This window comes from Phascolarctos cinereus, unplaced genomic scaffold, assembly GCF_003287225.1.
Source record: "Phascolarctos cinereus isolate Bilbo 61053 unplaced genomic scaffold, phaCin_HiC Scaffold_3;HRSCAF=262, whole genome shotgun sequence".
In the NCBI taxonomy this organism is placed as follows: Eukaryota; Metazoa; Chordata; class Mammalia; order Diprotodontia; family Phascolarctidae; genus Phascolarctos; species Phascolarctos cinereus.
The window spans coordinates 181,673,038-181,679,604 of record NW_027555736.1 but is presented as its reverse complement, the minus strand read 5'-3'; positions in this window follow the sequence as shown (position 1 = coordinate 181,679,604).

Genomic DNA, 6,567 nt, shown 5'->3' with positions numbered 1-6,567 from the left:
TAATAGCCTCTGCCATCACTGTGGGGAAGCTACCTGATTGGGCACAAATAGGTACACCGGCTGAAACACTGGTTCTGTAACACTGGTCAGCTCATCTTTCCGAGTTGCTCTATTAGTTCAGATAGGTGATTTCCCTTTGCGTAGGGAACTAATTCTTGCTGAGGAAGATCCTTCTACCAACAGAGATCAGCAACTATCCGGTGACTTATAATCTTAAAGAGTTACCTGGGAACATTGGAAGGTTGGGCAGTCAACTTGTCCAGAGGCTGGATGACTTGTCAAGTGACAGACGCATAGTTAGTAATTATGAGAGCCAGGATCTTCCTTTGGAGGCTAGCTTTCTATCACTATGTGGCACTGCCTCTCTGGGGATGGTGGTGGTGGTAATTGTAATAGTACATTACATTTGTACAGGGTGTCTCAAAAGTCTTACTCTGGTTTTAAGCTATTAAAGCTTTGGGACACCCTCTAAAATACTTTATGATTTACAAAGGGGCTTTCCCATACAATTCTTGGATCCCCTTTGAAAGGTGATTTTGTATTTGTGTGTATTCCCTCCACTAACATGAATTATAATCCCTCCATGGTTTATTAGTGGCCATAAGTAAAAATTATATCAGCTGGTGGCCGTCCTCATGAGGATCCCCCTAGGTTCTTGAAAGTATTACCAGCAGAAAGAGAGGTTAGACAGGTTAATCAAGCTGAAAAAAAACTGTGTGAGTCTGGGGCCAGAATGTTTGTGAACTTTATTGGACTCCAGAGTAAAGGAATCATCCTAACTCATATTTTGGAATGAGTACTTTTTCTCTCATTTCAAGCCTTATTTGGTGGGTTTTAGTGTTGTGGGCTCTAGTAAGGATTCAGTAGGTGAGCTTTTATGAATAACATGTAGTATCACCTTTGTGCTAGGATCTGGGTTATGTGTGTGTGTGTGTGTGTGTGGACACCAGCTGTTGTATTTGTACATGAGCTCTTAATATATAACCTGAATTTACTAAGGTCTCTCTCACTTTTTATTCATAATTCTCTGCTGCTTCTGACTTAAATTAAAAATAGAATTTTCCCCTGAAGATCATTAAGACCATGTAACCACATGTAACCATATACACATATATGTAACCAACTCTTGCTTTTTCAGTGTAATTGGGGTATTGAGGGGAGTAGTGTTAGAAAAGATGATATAAAGTCACCATTAGACCACTTACTAAATATTCTGAAAAATGTCTAGTGATATGGCTACATTTTTTTTTTTGGAAGGGGTCTCATTAGGGGAGAAATGGGACAGAAAACATGCTGGGAGGCCCCATTTTGGTGAGGCTTTGGATCATACCATTCATTGTCTTTAAATTTTCTGTTCAGGTGTTAGCATTGTAGGCTATGGTACAATGAAAAGCTAGACTCCACTGAAACCAGTGCAGAGGTAACATGTTACAGTGGAAATGGTTTTGCATTTCAAATCAGAGGATCTGGGATTGGATAAGTCTTTGCCCCTTCTATCTGTGTGACCTTGGGGTGAGTCACTTAAAATTGATGGGGCCTAGTTACTTCATCTGTAAAATGGTAGTGGTGGTGGTGCAGAGGGGGCTGGACTAGACAGATGGTCTCTGAAGCTGTCCACATCTAAATCTATTATCCTATGTTAATATGGCTCACAGAGTCATATAGGAACTGATCTTCTCATCCTTTGATATATATTTCATTTTTTCTGAGTCCTTTTGCTAGCTACATAGTAAGTAAATATTTTTGTTGGTCTGAGGAAAACGCATCTATTTATTTTTTGGAGGAGAGAGAGAGGAGAAAGCTGAGCCCTCATCTACTAATCTTTCTATTTATGTATCTAAACTAAACTACTTGACTGAAATCTGCAAAATTGGCATTTCCCTGTGGATAATCCACAGAGAGATGCCCACAGAAACCTAAGGAGTCGTAGGTCCCTACTAATAAGGACCATCCTGAATTGATTTGTGGGCCAATGTGACTTCTTAACATACTGTAGTTTCTAACAAACTATTTGTAAAATTAATGGCCTCTGATGACCCCCATTACCATCTCCCTCCTTCCTGAAAGAAGGTATTTCACTGCTTTATGAAGCTGTACACAGAAGAGTAATTAAGTAACAATTCAGGCCAATGGCCTCTCCTAGGAATTAATGAGAGGGAGAGTTCATTAACCCCAGCTGGTTATAGCTTCTTCAGGAAATGCCCTGGACCAAGGTTATTGTGGCTATTAATGTATTGGATAGAATCTATAACTGGGATGCAAAAAAAATTGGGATCTCCTTTCCAGGGTGTCTTTCTCCTTGAGGGTCTCTCAAAGATAAACTGGTAACTGAGGCCTTTTCTGAGGATTTTAGAGTGATTGTGAATAGGACATTTCTATCAGCGGGGGAAATGATGCCCCATCGTAACAAAAAAGATGGCACGCCAAGGTGTGTGATGTAACTTTATAGCTATTCTTGAGATCTCATTTCTAGCTGGCAATTTTTCTATGCCCTGGATGGTAGGAGTGTTACCAGCAAGATTATACTTCTGTCTTCCTGGCTGCAAGCACGTAGACAAGTCTGGCTCATTAATGATAACTGACACTGGCATAGCACTTTATGGTGTGCAAAGTGCTTTCAAGTACATGACGTCATTTCAGCCTCACAGGAATCTTGCCTGGGTGGGTTCTGGCCCTGTCCTGTGGTATCATGTAGGGAGCTTTGCATCAGGAAACACCCTCTCCCAAAGCCAATCAACAGCAGTAACTTATAGTCTTAGAGAGTTGTCGGGGGATATTGCAAGGTCAATTGACTGGCCTAGGGCCACACAGCTTATATGTTTCAGAGGGTGGACCTGAATCCTTGAATTCCTCTGTTGTCAGCTGTCTATCCACTATGCCTCACTGACTGATGATATATCATGTATTCTCTATAGGTCTTTCTATCTCTCTATCTGTATTTTTATTTTAATATTTATTTATTTATTTTCGGAGGCAATCAGGATTAAGTGACTTGCCCAGGGTCACACAGCTAATAAGTGTCTGAGGCTAGATTTGAACTCAAATTACCCTGACTCCAGGGTTGGTGCTCTATTTGTTGCACCACTTTGTTACCCCTATCTTTATTTAATTTTTTTTTTTAGTCCAGACCATTTGATTTTATACATGTAGGGAACTCCTTGCCTAGAAATTCCCTCCACCAACACAGGTCAATAACTCCTCAGAAAGTTATAGGCTGAGACATTTTCTTGGATACTGAAAGGTTAAGTGATTTGCTCATGTATGTGTCCGCGGCAGGTGAAATTAAGGCTTCCCGACTCCAAGGCTGTCCCTTTATATGAGATGCCTTACTGTCTCTCACCTATAGCAATTGTTCCCCAAGTTTATAGAATATGAAGGGGCAAAGTGTTAAGCAGTGAGATTTGAACCTAGGTCTATCTGACACCAAATCTCACACTCTTATCCATCGCACCACGGGGCGTCTATTGTGAAAAAGACAGTCTACTCTCCAGTCTAGGGCTGTGGTCTCACTGGGGGCTATGTATGTCTTGGTGTAGTAGCTAGTTCTGGTTTCCTGCCTCATGGGCATTGTATGGGTGTCCCAAATGGACTGGGTTATTTATGATGATCGAGTGTCAAGGTAGGTATTCCAGCTGCTCTCCGTGGTGTCTCTATCTGTAATGGGAGCCACGGTCCCTATGGCCACTCACGGCACTTGCCGTCGCTCCCGCTTTGGCAATTGTTTCTGTGTCTTTCTGTCATCCATTCTCATCTTTCCCGCAGCTTAAGAACGCTAAGGAGTCGCAATGAGCCCAGAAGGGACTGTATGATCTCATTATTGGTAACCTGTTCTCACCATTCAGAATTACTTATGCTCCATTCCTGTCGTCCTTACTTTTTCTTCAAGAACCTAAGGTTTAAAAAATCCTTTTGGAAATCTCAGAATATTCCCTTTTCCTTGCAGTTCTCAAGTGCAGGCACTTGGAATGGAGCTGGAAACAGACTGCAGGAATTTCCTTCAGTTTGAGCTGCCACAAATAATAATTTTAAAGTAATGATAAAAGCCAACCTTTATTAAGTGCTTTAAGGTTTACAAAGCACCTTATATACATTATCCTATTTAATTCTCTATCACAATTCATGAATAAACCAGAAGATCTTTTTAAACCAAACACCTATTAAACAACAGTGCTGTAAGTTGGAATAAATGTATATATTTTCTAAAACTATTGAATAAAAGCTTCTAACTATTAGAATTAATTCTCAATCTTGAATCTGCATGAAGGGAAACCATTTGATCACTATTTTATAAATGGGGAAGTCAAGGTTCAGAGAGGGCAAATATTTTGCCAGAAATTATAGAGCTAGTCAATAGATAGCCTCAATAATAGGCTTTTCCCCTCTTCCAACCCAACCAACCCTTCCTCCTTTCTTTCTCTCCCACTCCATCCCTCTGCCCCCTAACCACACAAGCACTTTTTTGCTCTCCTATGAGCTTGGGAAAATGGAATAGAAAATGGAAACTTATTGCATTTTAATCATATTCTATATGGCAGGGGCTCCTCATTGAATCCTTTGAAATGGGTGAATATAGCTTATAGGGTCAGTTATGTCCCTCTTATTCTTTCCCAGATAAGTGACCCTTGGTCTCTACTTTATAAGGCTGTTTCTCTGGCTGTCATTTTGCTAATCTGAACCTTAGAAATGACCAGTTAGTGGATGACAATGAAAATGAACAATGATGCTCATTTCTCAAACTCTTTCTAGGGAAGAAAATTATTTCCCCTAAATTCTGTATTAAATGTAACTCTCAAGTCACCATTAATCCATCATGTTTGGTCTTTTCCCTACACATTATAAAAAACACTTTTGAATTTATTCTTTTCCAATATTGCTAAATATATAACTAAAAAAGAGGCTTCAGTGTTGAAATTTATTGATGTCTTATTGTTCAGGAGGAATAATGGTCATGGAAATACTTTTATTATAATGTGCTTTCAAAGGATAGGTTTTAGTTTTGTCATTTTATCACAAATGTACAAATTTACATGTGGTCCTCCTCTTTGCTGTACATTCATGCCATATTTTATGCCTCATATATTGAGATGTATGTATCTATTTGCAGAAATGGAGATGTTGCTGGACCTCATTTGGAAGAATTTAATTTTTATTAAAGAAAAAACCCCAAAATCATGCCCCATGGCCAATATCATTTGTGTCCCATTCTATTTTATTGTTTGCTGAACTTGATAATTCTCCAAAGAATTTCCCTCTGTGCATTAAAAGGAGACTATTCTTAGGACAAACTTATCTTTTCATGCTGGATTTTTTTCTTTTGGAATAGAAACTTGGAGATTTTTTAATGTGTTATTTTCTGCTAGAAATATGTTGGAAGCATTATTTTTCTTCTTTCAAATTACCCTCCACTTTGGTACGTAAAAACCAAATAGAATCAATTCAGGAAGAAAAAAAAACATAGAAAGATTTGGAGTCAAAGGATGATCTTGTTTTGATCCTGACTTTTCAACATTTACTACTTCTGCGCCTCTGTACAAGTCATTGAACTATCTCTAAACTCAAGAATTTGATCTCTGAGGTCATTTCTATCCTAAATATATGCTCCTGTGCATCTAGGCTTTGGAAGCTGTTATTGTTGATATTGTAACTGTAAGGGAGGGAATTGCCCTCCCACTTCATTTGATCTCGTAAAAGGCTTAGGATGTAGTCATAAGATATTAATGAGGTGCTAAATTGGTTGTGAGGGGGGTGCCTAAGCCTGATCCTTTTATCAGGTGTGAATATGTCTCTGATTAAGTCAAGAAGGGAACAACTGGATTGGCTGAGATAGTAAAATGACTATACCTCTGAGGGCTTTATATAGGTAAGCCCTGTGGTCAGGATGCAGAGAAGTTTAAATCTGAGCGTGGGAACTGTCTATGGAAGACAGACTTGGAGTTGGAGGTGGCATTTCTCTTCCCTTGATCTTTACCATTAACCATATGTGGTTCTGAAGGGAAGATAATGGACCAGTAGGGAACCCTGCATCCAGCAGGAAGTAGAGCTCTATTCCAGACAGACAGAAATACAGAGAGCGATCATACAAGGTAGAAAGTAGCTTCAGGGAGCATGACCTTTGGCAATCAACTGTCAGGATACATAGAGGAACAGATCCTGAGAATTCAATGTTGGATCTCTATGAGGATAGAAAATACTTCCAAGCCCTACAGTGCCAGGAACTTTGAGTTCCCTTTGCCACATATGTAACCCATATGTGTATTATTTTACCACCATTTTGCTCTAAGTTTAAGCTGATGGTTATTATGAACTCTGTGTGTGTTTGTGGGAGAGTGTATCCCAGACTTATTAAGGGTAATGTTTTCATACATTCTCGTCGTACTGTCATTTTTGTAAATTCCTTTGCCAAGAGCTAACTGTGTCTACTCACTGATTGTTAATGGAAGTTCCTGGTGGGGGCTTATGAGCTATAGTGTTAGGTTTGTAGACTTACAGGATGAACCCTAGAACCCAAGGTAGAAGATTACCTCTGGGAACCCAAACCATGCAAGTTAAAGGAAAAGTCCAGAGGGG